Raw genomic sequence first — 13,784 nt, 5'->3', positions numbered from 1 at the left:
CAAAGCAGCTGATCCCCAAGAGACAGGCTGGGGGGCTGGGGTGGGGGGGTTGGTTCCGGACAGCCAAGCTCCTCGCTCCTCCCTATGGCAAAGTCTGGGCCTCAGGGAATCTCCATCCAGCGTGCACACACGTGTGTGCCCGCGTACTTACAGCCTCATGGACTGTCCGGAGTCTACAGCGGGAGCGAGACGCACTCCGTGACCTCAAGGCAGGTCAGGCAGCTACATTTGGGAGTCCACGGTCTCTGCCAAGGACGGGCCTGCAGCCCACCATCCGCACACAGAGGCCAATATTCCTCTGTGATTGTGTGTCTTTCGGAGAACAGAGCACTGGGTGGGGATCTGGAGGCCTTGGGAGAGCCCACAGAAGTGCCCAGAGATGCATTTATGTTCCTCCAAATGACACCGTAACAAAGCACCCTGAAGAATGAGGCAGAGTTTCGCGCGTATTAAATCACGGTCCTGGGAACTGTGCGATGAATCCTCATTTATTATCTTTCCCGTGCACTAGAAACTGTCTCAGACCGGCACCCACCCCAACCCCCACAGCTCGGGCTCAACCAGACACTCATAAATCTGTTTTGCTGTTCCCCACGAGCTGCCTGGGAAAAGGCCCCATTTGCTGCGTCTGCTCCTCTGTCCAAACTTTCAACGCCTTCGACATTTTATGGTTTCACGTTATTGACTTGGCCTCCTGGGTCCCCTGTGGTAGGCGGCTGTCAGAGAGAGCAGCGAGAGGCTCGGGGTGACCTCAGGTTCACCCCCTCGCCTGGCCGGAGCAGGGAGGACCACATGAAAGCCTTGCTGTTGCCTAGGGCCCGAGCTCCTGGGGGAACACAGACCCTCACCAGGCCTTCCCCTCTGTGCCCTGACTTGGGTCCCGAACCCTGCCTCGAACTGAGGTCCTGGACCCAGGTTCCTCCAGAAGCTGCCTTGCCCAAACCTGAGCTTCTGCTTCCTTCTCCTCCTCCCCTCTCCAACCCCATCTCTACCTTTTCTCAAGGGCCTCCTTCCCATCCCCAAGGGAACAGACACAAGGTCAGTGTGCCAAGAAGCAAAATGTCTGGGTGGAGGGGAGGGTGTGTAGATGTAATGCCTGAGGCCGTTCCTTCCACAGCTGGACCAGGCCTCCTTGGTGCCACTGAGGACACAGAGAAAGGCCAGGCTGATTTTCAGCTGGTACGTCCTGGGGAGGTGGTACAGGTTGTTAAATATTTTGACTGTCTCTAATGAATGTCTTTAACCTCAAGGAACCCAAAAAGGAGAAAACAGGTAACTAGAGAATTGTGATTCCAGTGGCCAGCAGTATTCAGCATGATGTGGGGGCTCAGAAGCATCATCTGCCCCTGTCCAAGGCTCCTGGGGGATGGGGCAATGTCGAAGTTAATCCCTGAAAGTCCCACAAGAAACACCAGGAGTTTATGGTGACAGAGGGTCTGGGGTGAGGGGGTAGGGGGCTGGTGTGCTTCCAGGCAGAAGGAACAGCATGTGCAAAACCCAGGAGCAAGAGAGAAACATTTGATGTTGGAGAAATGGCTTTTGGTGTTCGAGGAATAAGGGGATAGGGGCTGGAGGGGTCGGCTAGGGCCAGCTGTGAGCCAAGGCACCTACAAACCTGGGATAGGAAAGTTGGTTTGCCTTGCGGGAGACAGTTCAGGCAAGGGAGTGACACGGTAAGATTTAAATATTGGCCAAACCATCCTACGATGAGGAGAGTGGATTGGAGGACTAGGACCCCTACCTCACACCATACACAAAATGAACTCAAAATCACAGACCTAACTATAATTGCTAAAACCACAAAACTTCTGGAAGAAAACATAGGGGGAAAAATCCTAATTACTTTAGGTTGGCAATTATTTCTGAAATACAGTATAAAAAAGCACAAATAATAAAAGAAAAATCAATAAACTAGACTTTGCTAAAAAAACTTTAGCTTTTCTACTTTTCTAGCTTTTGTACACTACTAAGAAAATGATAAAGGCAAGGCACAGACTTGGAATGCTTGTAAAACCTATCCAACAAAGGACTTGAATCCAGAATGTCTGAAGACATTTTACAATTCAGTATTAAGAAGACAAACAACCCAACTTAAAAATGGGCAAAAACTGGAGCCCACAATCATGACTGGTGGAACATAAGATGAGACAACTTTGGGAATCAATGTGGCAGTTCCTTAAAATGCTAGACGTAACACGCATCACATGACCCAACCATCCCACTACTAGGTATTTCCCAAGAGAAATGAAAGCATCTATCCACATACACAAAAATGATACATGAATATTCAATGACCCAAATGTCCATCAATGGGTGAACGGATAAATGAATAGAGGTATAATCCTGTGGTAGGATACGGTAGGATACGGCCTGGCAATAAAAGGAATGAATTATTGACACATGCTACAATAGGGATACATCTCAAAATAATCATTCTGAATGAAAGGAGTCAGATCAAAAAAAGAGTATATGAAATTCTAGAAAATGCAAGTGAATCTATAGTGAGTTGTTTGGGGATGTGGTGGAGGCTGGAGGGGAGAATTACTAAAAGACGGGAGGAAGCTTTTGGGCATGATGGATGTGTTCATTATCTTAAATATGATGCTGACTCCATTCGTGTATATATAAATCAAAACATCAAATTATGCAGATTTATGTACATGCTGTTAATGTCTGTCAATTGAACCTTAATAAGGCTGTAAAAAATAAACATGCAAATTACAGCAAGTGACCAAGGAGGCATGGGCAATGTTCAAGACCATGTCAGGGAGATTAAATACATGATTATTGATTCACTCACTCACTCCCATTCCCACTCACCTTTTGCTAAATTGTAATTCCTATAGAGGCAGAAATGAAGGCTGCACTGCTCACCCCCATGTTCAGCTTGTTGTAAGCACAGGGGCAGAAAAAGGTAGATTGTCTCAGGAGGAATGCAGACAGTACTTGGCCAGCCCTGAGGATATCAGAGGTGAGGGAAGTTGAGGGACCAAAAATAACGCCTGTGTTTCTAGCTCAAGTAAATGCTGCTGGTGTGTGAGTTTGGAGAGGAGAGAAAGGTGACCTCAGACTTGTGAATGCTGAGTTTGTGGTGCCCAATTGTGTAGAGACAGACACACTGGGGTGAAGGATTTGGGTATTACCAGAGGATCTCAATGTTTCTTTCTTTTTTTTAAGAATTTATTTATTTTCCAGAGAGAGAAAGAGCACAAGCAGGGGGAGCAGAAGGCAGAGGGAGAGGGAGAAGCAGACTCCCCGCTGAGCAGGGATCCCAACAAGGGACTCGATTCCAGGACCCTGGGATCATGACCCGAGCTGAAGGCAGATACTCAACCAACTGAGCCAACCAGGTGTCCTGATCTCAATGTTTCTTAATGGCTTAGAATGAAAACTGGAAAGTTTCAAAATATACTCAATCCTGGGTTCCACCTCTAGACCAATAAACTCTCTGAGGATTCTGCCTGGCATTGGAATTTTCCTAAAGTTCTGAGGAGATTCTACTCTGCAGTCTGAGTGGATAACTCTGACCATGGATGGTGGTTAAAATCATGGGAGGAGATGAGCTCCCCAGATGAGGATGTGGGGAATGAGACAGAAGAGGACCTGGGGCTGAACCTCAAGGAGCCCTGACTTCAAGGGATAGAAGAGGGAGAGTAGCAAGAGATGGGAGTAGCTGGAGAAGGAGCAACTGGAGAAGGAACCACTGGAGAGATAGGAAAATCAAGAGTGCAAGTCACAGAACAGGGAAAAAGCATTCATGGAGTGGGAGATTGAAACTTGTATCAGATATTGTGGCAACATGGAGCAAAAGGCAGAAAGAAAAGGGTCCATTATTTATCAACTAAAAGGTCATTGGTGAACCGGGAGAGAGCTATGTTGGCGGAATGTGTATGACAGAGCCAAACTGGAGAAGGGGATTATGGAAGACAGTGGGTGGAGAGAGTGAACTCTAAAATAGATTTACTTTGAGGTAGAGAGGTGGAAGGAGAATATGGAGTTAAGGGAAGGTCAGAGCTGAATAGGCGGTGGGGGGGACACTTGAGTATATTCAATTGCTGGCAAAAAGGTATCAAATGGAATGGAGTAGAGTCTAGAAATACACCTTGCCTATATAGTCACTAGATTTATGACAGAAGCACAGAGTCAATTCAATGATAAAAGGAAGATCTCGCCAATAAATTCTGCTGGAACACCCAGATATAGGTATGGGGGTGGAGAGAAGAACCTTGAGCCCTACCTCACACCACACACACAAATTAGTTCAAGATGGATTATAGACTTAAATGTGAAAGTAAAAACAGTAAAGAAGTTGTAGGAGAATATCTTTATGATTCTGGGGCAGGCAAAAATGTATTAAACATGATGTAAAAAGTGCTGATCATAAAAGAAAAAATTATATGTTGGCCTTCTTAAAATTTTAAAACTTCTATTCATCAAAAATCACCAGTAAAGGCAAAATCAATCCATGGTGATGCAAAATAAATCAGGGGTTGCTGACTTACTGGGAAAGGGCATGAGGGAACTTTCTGGAATAATGGAAATGTTCTGTATCCTGATGGAGTGGAGGTTATATGAGGGGGTTACATTTTTCCTTTTTTTATTTTAGATTATTTCTTTTCTATTGAAATATATTTGATACAACATTGTGTAAATTTAAGATATACAACATGCTGATTTGATGCACTTATATAGTGTAATATGATTGCCATTATATTGATAGCTAATGCCTCTATCATACCACATAATTAGCATTTCTCTTGTGGCTGGAATAATTAAATCTAGTCTGTTAGGAAGTTTGATTATTATGATACAATATTGCTGCCTATATTCACTATACAGTACATTAAACTTCCAGGACTTGTCTACTAGCTGCAAGTTTGTAATGCATGCATTTTTCAAAACAAAGATTAAATTGTATACTTAAGTACTGTACAATTAATTGTCCTTAAGTTATATCTTAATATAAGAAGATAGAAAAGAAGGAAAGTGAAAAGGCACGCTATAGACTAAGAGAAGATATTTATGATATATATATTTGATTAAGAACTTGTATCCAAAATATATAAAGTATTCTCACAAATCAAAAAAGGAGAAAAAGACCCTATTTCTAAAATGGGCAAAAAACTTGAACAGGCCCTTCACAAAAATATCCCAGTGATTCATAAACACATGGGAAGGTGCTCAACATCATTACTTAGCCCAGAAATGCAAAGTAAAACCACAAGAAGACACCGTGCCCCCACACACACCACCCAGAATGGCTAAAATGTAAAAGATTGACAATTCCAAGTATTGGCAGGATGTGAAGAAATTTTGTACTTTCAGACACTACTGGAGATAGACTTCCTATAGCAGGGGTGGGGAGTGGTGGGGGGATCAGGGTTGACAAGGAGTCACTGAGTATGTCACTGCTGCTCTCCTAGGCCTGGGTGTCCTCGGTTTCCCACAAGGCTTAACTGGGGAATGGCTGCCTGAAACCACACAGTCCCCATTTGGCTTACATCCCTCCTGCCCACCCCCATTTCTTTCCATTTCCACCCCATGGGCCCCTGGCACCTGAGGCCACAGCACACTGTCCTGGGCCATCTTTATCAAAACCCTGGCTCACAGGGCAGAGAGCAGAGGCTCACCCCTCCTCTGACAATGTGGGTGGCTTTCTCTCCTGCAGCCTGGGCCTCCTCTCCACCAGCCCATCTCCTCTCTGCTGCTTGGTGCTGGCAAACTCCTCACCACCTTCTGGCCCACCTCCACCCCTCTGCTATTCACCTGTGGTCTTCCCAGTCACTGCTGGTACCCTGCAGTAGCCCACTGCCTACAGGCTAAAACTTGAGCTGCTGGGCTCAGCGTTCAAGACCTCTGTGGCCCACTCCATTTTATAGCCCTTTAGACCAAATGTGAACTTATGGGACTTTCAGGCATGCCAGAGCAAGGCTACAGAAGGCCCACAGCCCTGTCCAGGGTAAGATAGGGTAAGATAGATCGGGCAAGGTTTGGACACAGTAAGGAGGGGAGGGGAGGTAGCTGCAGGGATGCCCCATCTGGCCCAAACGGTGACACACATGACCAGCAGCAGGTGGGGAGGGAATGGGGGGTGCGGGAGGGGAGGGGAGGGGGCAGGCCTGGCCAACCACCGGTAGGCACATCTGACTTCCCTGAGGAAGGTGGTGCCGACACAGGTAGTCCTGGGCCAGGGAAGTGGGAGTTCAGCATGGACTTTTGTCCTGGTAGGGAGAGTGAGTCAGAAGCTTGGACCTGAAGACCAGGCTGTGCAGCAGGTGAAGGGAGAGGCAAAGCCTGGGCCCCTGGGAGACATCAGCTGACTTGGTGTGGGAGGGGGACATCTCAGGGCTAAAGGGCCAAGTTCCCAGCTCTGAGGGCAGGGCGAGGGAGGTGTTGGGGGCAAACCTCATTCTTTAAGCAACTGCTGGGCACCGGGGACCTGCCCGGCGCTGCGTATTAGGAGGGGCTTGGAAGGGGGTGGGACTGCACCCAAAAGGGTTAAAGGGGTGCAGAAAGGGGTGGGGATGGAGGCAAGGAACCAAGGAGGGGTGCTGAGACCCAGCATGGCAGATGTGGGGAGCCGTGATCTGCCCACCCCAGGCCTGGAGGGGCCCCAGAAGGGGAGGTGTTACTGGGGTGCAGAGAGGGCTGGGACCAGGCAGTGGGGCCCTCACCCCAGGACCCAAGAGCCGAGAGACATGACTGCTAGCAGAGTTGCCACCAGGCCTGAAGAGAGCCTGGGGATGAGCACCCCAACTTCCCTTTCCTCCCGCCCCCCCCCCCTCCCTGAGCACCTCATATGCATTGCTGGTCTCATCATCCTTCACGTGGCGATTTTTTTTGTCTATTTTATGGAGGAGGAAAGTGAAGGTCAACAGCAGGGGGCCTGCCCCCAGCCACTGCACAGTTAGTAAGTGGCCAGGGCAGAGGCCTGGGACCTTGACCTTAGTGCTCGGGGCAGGCTCCCTCTGTCCTCAGACGGAGGACAAAGAAGGCAGCCCGGGGTGGTGGAAATCTGGGGCTCGCCACCAAGCAAGGTGGCTCCCGCAGGATGGTGACTTTAGCTCCCTCCTGCCTCTGAGCCGGGGCCCTCGGCCACGTCCGGCCCCCTTCTGGTGGCTCCCCTCGAGGCCAGGCCCAGATGCTGGCTCGTCACGTGGCCCACACGGACAGACTGGGTGTCTCCCTTGTGCCCACAGCTGCGGCTAAGTGGCTTCCTGGCACGATCTCAGGGGTCACCTCATCGCCGCCTCGCTCGAGCAACACTGGCCTCTTCGAGGTGCCTGCCACGTCCATCTGCCGATGTTTATGTTTAGCATCAAATCTGAGACGCAGCCCCTGCTCGGTAACTCTTGGGGGAGCCCCAAGGCCTCTCGGGGCAGATGCAGTGCCAGCTGGGGGTGGGAGGGGGGTGCTCTGGGCCCTGGTGGAGGGAGCTAACAGGTCTCACCCCGTGTGTTCCCGGCATGCCACACATGCAGGGCCTCTCAGTGTCCCGGGCACCTGTGCTCCAGCCTCTCTGGCTGGCTGGTGGCATCGGGTCCCCCCACCTCTGGCTCCGGAACCCAGCTCCAGACAAGTCCCAGATATCAGAATGTTTCTGCTTCTCCTTGCCGTGTGTTCCACTGATGCCTGTGTCTCAACCACCGTCCAAGGCTCCGGTCCTGGTTACCGTGGCCACCAGCGCGGGGAACGATGGCACCGGTCCGACCAGTATGGTTCCAGGACCAGCACCACCTCCCAAGTTGAGTGATTCTGGGCAAGTCACTCTACCCTGCCCCGGGGCTCAGTCTTCTTTGAGGAGAGCTAAGTACACGCTAGCGCCTCCTGCGGGACCCCCTAAGATGTGTGGGCCATTGCCAGGCTGGTCTGTTCTTCCCCAGCTGTCCTTGGCTGGACCCATGCTCCCCGCAGTTTTTTCAGTTTTGTCAGAACGAAAGGCAAATACAGACAAATACAGACAAGGTGGAGATCAGGAAAGTCTCCTTGGAGCGACATTGGAGTGAGGCCCTATCGGGGCGTCGCGCATCAAAGGAGGTCGAGAAACGAACATTCCAGATGGAGGGACCCGCGTGCGGAAGAGGGGAGGTGTGTTAGGCAAACAGACATCGTGGCTCTTAGTGGTCAGAGCAGAAGGGGCATGGAGAGGGTGCCGGGAAGTCAGCTAGGAAAGTAGGGACCTGAGGACCAGGGAGTCAGAGGTTGGGTGAGACTCAGGGGGCCAGGCAGATCACTGGAGCGGGCAGCTAGGCACGGAAGGGACCGGAAGCAGGGGCTCTCTGCGTGTGGCCGGGGACCACCTGCCTCGGGTCGTCTGGGTCCAGGCCTATACCTGGGCAACTCCAGCTGCATGGCCGGTAGAGAAGTCTGAGGGAAGAGAGGGATGGCCCTGTCTCAGCCAGGTCAGGGCCTGGGGCTGCTCGGGGGCCATCTGCAGAGGTTATCTGAGGCCCAGGGTGAGCCTAGTGGGCAGGCCCTGTGGGGGATCACCCCGTGCCCCGTCCACGTCAGTCTCCCACCTCAGGGTGGCAGTGGGCCTCCGGCCCGTTTCCCTCCATGTCCCGTCTCCGAGGCAAGGAGAGGCCGAGGCTGAGTCTTGGGGGTCACTGGTTAGGGCTGCAAAGCTCGGGGTCCGTGCAGCGGGAAGCCGGGCCCCAGAGCCAGCGGGCGGGAGCCCCGTCCAGTGGACACTGGCTCTTTGTCTCCATCTCGGCAGGGGAAGGTGCCCGAGTTGGTGTCCAGCTTGGTTGGAGACCACACTGAGTCAGCAAGCGCCAGGCTTCCATCTGGTCCTGGAGATGCCCCCAGAGTTCCAGCGAGAGGGGGCAGGATGGCTGCAGGGAAAAGGGCCCAGCCCCGACGCCTGGGGGAAGCCTGAGGAATAAACAGTTCCTCCACCACTCGGGGGCAGAGGCCCAGCGGGTACCCAGCGACATGGAGGGGTGGTCTCGGGCCAAAGCTTAGACTCGGCCGAGCCAAGGTGGCAAGCCCCATGCTGCTCCAGACAGCTCGAGGGCCTTGGTCTGTTTGCACATGGGAGGGAGGCGTTCCCCAGCTCCCAGATTTGAAATAATCCCAGCTCAGTGAGGGCTGGGGGCTGAAGAGGCCCAGGAGGAGGGTGGGGCCCAGGGACAGGGCCCACAGAGGGTCCAGGAGCTCTGAGAGGGGCTTGTGTCCTGAACCTGGGGATCAGCCGAGGCTTGGCCCAGCCTCAGCTCCCTTGGTGCCTGGCACTGGCCGAGGCTGGGGGGTGCCTGGCTTCCTCCAAAGCCCTCCTTGTCGGGCAGCAGGCAGGGCGGGCCGGGGGCTGGGCGCGGCCACTCATATCTTCCCCGTTACTTCATTCATTTTGCTCCCACTGATCCCTTGTTTATCTCACTGGGAATGCAGCCGTGGTGGAAATTGGGGCCAAGGGAAAGGCCAGAGCCTGGGCCGCCTCCAGAGGAACCCCAGTCTCACTTGCCTGCCTGCCTCCCTCACCTGGGCCCCCGGGCTGAACCGTACAGGAAGGGGCCATCTCCGAGAAGCCAACCCAGAGGCCGGTGCCACCGACGGGCTGTGTGACCCTGCCAACAACAGACGGTCTCTGGGCCTTGCTTTCTTTGTCTTAGCGGGAGGTTACTCTAAATGACCTTTGAGAACGCCGGTTGTCATGAAGAAACCTACCATTTTATAAGCACCAAGTGTATGCCCAGCCTGTCCCTGCTCTCACCCGGGGCTCATGCATTCCCAGGGATCACCGTGAACCCACTTTAGAGAGGAGGTGGGGGACAGGCGCTCGTTCCAGGTGGAGACAGGGGCGGAGACCAGGCTAGAAGACCCCCACACCCAGGGCAGGGCTGCGGGGTACCAGTATCAGAAGTCGGGGCTGCCATGGGCAGGGACGTGTGCGCCTAGCAGGGCCAGCATCTGAAAATGTCCTTTAAAAACCAGTCAGTAGAAAATGCCGGGCCCCTACCGTGCCTTTCTGTGGCGGGGCCCCTGGGGGAACGTGGAGGGTGGGGTGCTGGCATCCCCTGGGAGCTTGGGCTAAGTAGGTCCTAATCCCCATCCCCAAGCAAACCTGTCTGTGCTGGAAAATCCCCCCCTTGGGTAGGGGGCAGGCTCTATGGCTTTAAACAGATGGGTCTGATTCCTTGTCCTTAGTCAGGGATGTCCAAGGACAGCCCAACCCTGCCAGGAAGAGGCTGCCAGGCCCTTGGTCAGAGGCGGAAACTGAGGGCCAGAGAAGCTGATGGAGTGGCCCAGGGCACACAGCAGGGAGTGGCGCTGGGATCTGATCCCAGCCTGTCTGACCTAGAAGTTTGCCCACTATCTGTCCAGCCCGTGGCTGCTTGGGGTCCCCAGCTGGGCTCCGAACCCAAGAAAGTAGGCATTCGGGCCTGGTACGAGGGCCAGAGCCTCTGTGGCCTCTTGCCTTCTTCTCCCCAGTGACTTGGTGTTCCCGTCTGTAAAATGGGATGGGTGGGTCCAACTCTGGGCTGGTGTCTGCCCTCCATCCTGGAGCCTTCAGGAGGAATGAGGTCATATTTGTCTGGGGGCTGGAGTGTCTTGGAAGGAGAAAGCTCGGCAAAGACAAGGGCCCATTGTCCCCCCTTCCCCGGTCCCTGCCAGCTCCCGCCCCAGTCACCAGACAAGGCCAGCCCAGCCTGCAGGCCCCAGAGGCCACCATGTGCCAACAGGGGGTGACTCAGTGCCCCCTCCCTTCCCATTAATTGGCATTGCCTGGAATCCCACCATCAAAACCGTGCCGGGGTGCCCCAGAAGGGAAGGCAGGAGAGGAAGGGACAGCCCTGGGGTCCCCGCCTGGGGATGTCACAGTTGGGGCTTTACGAGTGGGCTTAGGTGATGTGTCCTGCGAAAATTACTAATAAAAACAGCAAAACAGGGACGCCTGGGTGGCTCAGTTGGTTGAGCAGCTGCCTTCGGCTCAGGTCATGGTCCCAGCGTCCTGGGATCGAGTCCCGCATCGGGCTCCTTGCTCATCGGGGAGCCTGCTTCTCCCTCTGCCTCTGCCTGCCATTCTGTCTGCCTGTGCTTGCTCTCTCTCCCTCTCTCTCTCTGACAAATAAATAAATAAAATCTTAAAAAAAAAACAGCAAAACATATGTGTTTGCTTTTCAGCAGCCATGGTTTGAAGCTCTCACAAACTTCAGTGAGGGTTGTGAGCGCCCCTGAGGGCGCACTGATGTCACTGTCCCCTTGCACAGATGTGGAACACTTGCCCTCGGCCACCCAGCTCATGACTGGTAGACGAAGATGGGAGAGGTGGAATTAGGATTGGAGTCTGAGTGGTTCTCGAGAATTCCGCAGAGACGCTCCGGGACGCGCAGGGGAGGGCCAGACCCAGGGGGACAGAGAACGGACAAGTCCGGATCCTGGAGTTCACAGTAGATGGGGCGTCCCAAAGAGGTGTGGGTGACTCGCCACTGAGCCCATAGACCTCGGTCCTTCGGGGCTGCGGAATGGAGAGTCCTTTGCTGCTAGGGACCAGGAGGGCTCCCCAGCCTCTGTCACTGCCAAGGGGGGATGAGAGATGCTCCAGCAATTATAGCGTTTTGAGACACCTAATGGGGCCACACATAGGCAGGGCTGTTTCTGGGCAGAAGACATTCCTCTTCCTGGCCTCCCTGCTGCTCCGAGTCCCACGGAGCCCTGTCAGCAAGGAGCCAGGCAAAGACAGATCACAGCTCAAGTTTAACGCGTCTGAAAGTAAACTCTCGATTTCCTCCCCAACCTGCTCCTCCTTGTGTCTTCCCCGTCTCAGGAAATGGCACCATCGTCCACTCCGTTGCTGGGGCCAGAAAACTGGGAGGCATCCTTGCATCCTCTGGCTTCTCACCACCCACATGGCCCCATTGCCAAGACCTGTCAATTCTACCTCCAAAATAAATCCCAAATCCACTTCCCTCTGGTCCCACCACCACCAGTGTGCCCAAGGCACTGCCCGCTCTCCCTGGACAACTCTGCCAGCCTCCTGTCTGTCCCCTCCAGCACACCGCCCCCTAGGAACCAGAGGAAGGGTTCCTTCCTATTGCATTTGGATCCAAACTGACTCCTCTCGATGACTGTGCGGTCCCTTGAGACCTGGCGTGACCTCGTCATCTCCCCTCCATCTACCCCTCCTGTCCCTCCGGTCTCAGCTCATACTTCACTTTCTCTGCCAACCCCCTAATGAGGTCTCCCCAAGTCCGTTCCTCACAGCCCCTTTGTAGGAATTTTCCCTGACTTCTAAGTTTGTGGTTACGCTCTGTCTATCCAACCTGCTAAGACCCATGAAAGCAGAGCCCTGCCGGCCTTGCCCACCGCCATCCCCATCCCACCACGTTCAGCACTTGGTTCTCGGGTGGGTGAGTTAGAAATTGGAATAGTAGCAGGGCCGCCCTGTTCGAGAACAGTCCTCTCTCATAATGAATGAAATCACATCACCATCCAAGGACGACTCAACGCTCAAGGCTCCCCATTTTTCAGCTGCGGAAACGGGGGCTCAGAAGCTAGGATTCATCCGCTGGCATCTCACAACCAGAATAGGGCAGGGCCGGGTTTGGAGCCCAGGTGGGTCAGATCTGAGGTCTGACCTAAGCAGTCTACTGTCTCCGTCCCGCACTGTAATCAGCGCCGTTCCTCTAGTCCCATCCAGTCTGAGAAGTCCTCCGTGGAAAGATCTGCCATTGTTTTATGGCCCCTTAAGACAGGTTCAAAACTGACAATTAAACCATCCCAGTTTCAAAGATGCAAAACAAAGGCCACAGGGGCTTTGGGGGGATAAATCTGAAAATACGGTGTTTTAGGGAACAAAACCCATTCAGTCCTTAGCACCCAAGGGAAAATTAATAGACGGATTTCTCAGCAGTGCTGAGGATTGTTCTCTGGCCACTGGGGAGCACGAAGGAGCCCTGCCTTTGGCCCTGGAGACTTCAAGGTCAAGCAAGGACAATTCACTAACAAATGTGCTGGACGGTGTGGCGATGGGGGCAGGGGGGAGGCCCAGGTGGGACAGCCAGCCCCACCGAATGGAGGAGGGGGCATCTAAGGCAGACACCAGAGGAGGGGCAGAGGGTAAGCGAGGCGAGAGGAGGTGGGCAGCGTCCCACACGAAGGGCTGGAGGACACCTTTCCTTGTGGGAGGCGGCCCGTGGCTTTGTGTGGCTGGAGCCGCCCCAGGGTGAACGGTTGGAGATGATCCTCCCTGGGGCTGCTGGAAATGAGGCTTCAAATCCTGCAGGACAGGGAGCCCGTGAAGTCAGTCGACCGCGGGTCGACAACATCACATTCGCTCATGAGAAGGATGGAGTGAGGGGCGATGGGGAGCTTGAAAGCAGCAGGAAGGCCTGGGAACAGCTGGGGACGCGCTGTCCGGTCGCTCTTGGGTGGGACGGTGCCAAGGGCCCGACTCACACGTTCGCTCTGGGGCCCCCCTTGGCGTGGCCAGGCTCGCTGGTGAGGGGCACGGAGAGCTGGCGGGAGTAGGGCGGGGGGAGGCTGCCCTCCCCGCAGGCCTGGGAATGTCGGGGTCGGCTGAGAGCCCGCCGGGGGCCGGTGAAAGGCCTACTCACCATGACAGATGGGGGCCCGTCAGCCACGCCAATTAGGCAGGATGGAGAGCCAGGGACGTACTATAAATACCTTGGCCGCTGACCAGCCCAAGAATGTAAATGGTGACATTGAACAAGAGGGAGAAAATGTTCGGTTCAGACAGGATGGGGTTTCTGTGTGTTTTAAAAACACGCTCTCCCCTCCCCGAAGACCTCAGGTCGGGCAGCCATCGGGCCTGGTGCCCGAGA

The sequence above is a fragment of the Lutra lutra genome, chromosome 18, assembly GCF_902655055.1.
Source record: "Lutra lutra chromosome 18, mLutLut1.2, whole genome shotgun sequence".
In the NCBI taxonomy this organism is placed as follows: Eukaryota; Metazoa; Chordata; class Mammalia; order Carnivora; family Mustelidae; genus Lutra; species Lutra lutra.
Note: the sequence above shows the minus strand (reverse complement) of the source record.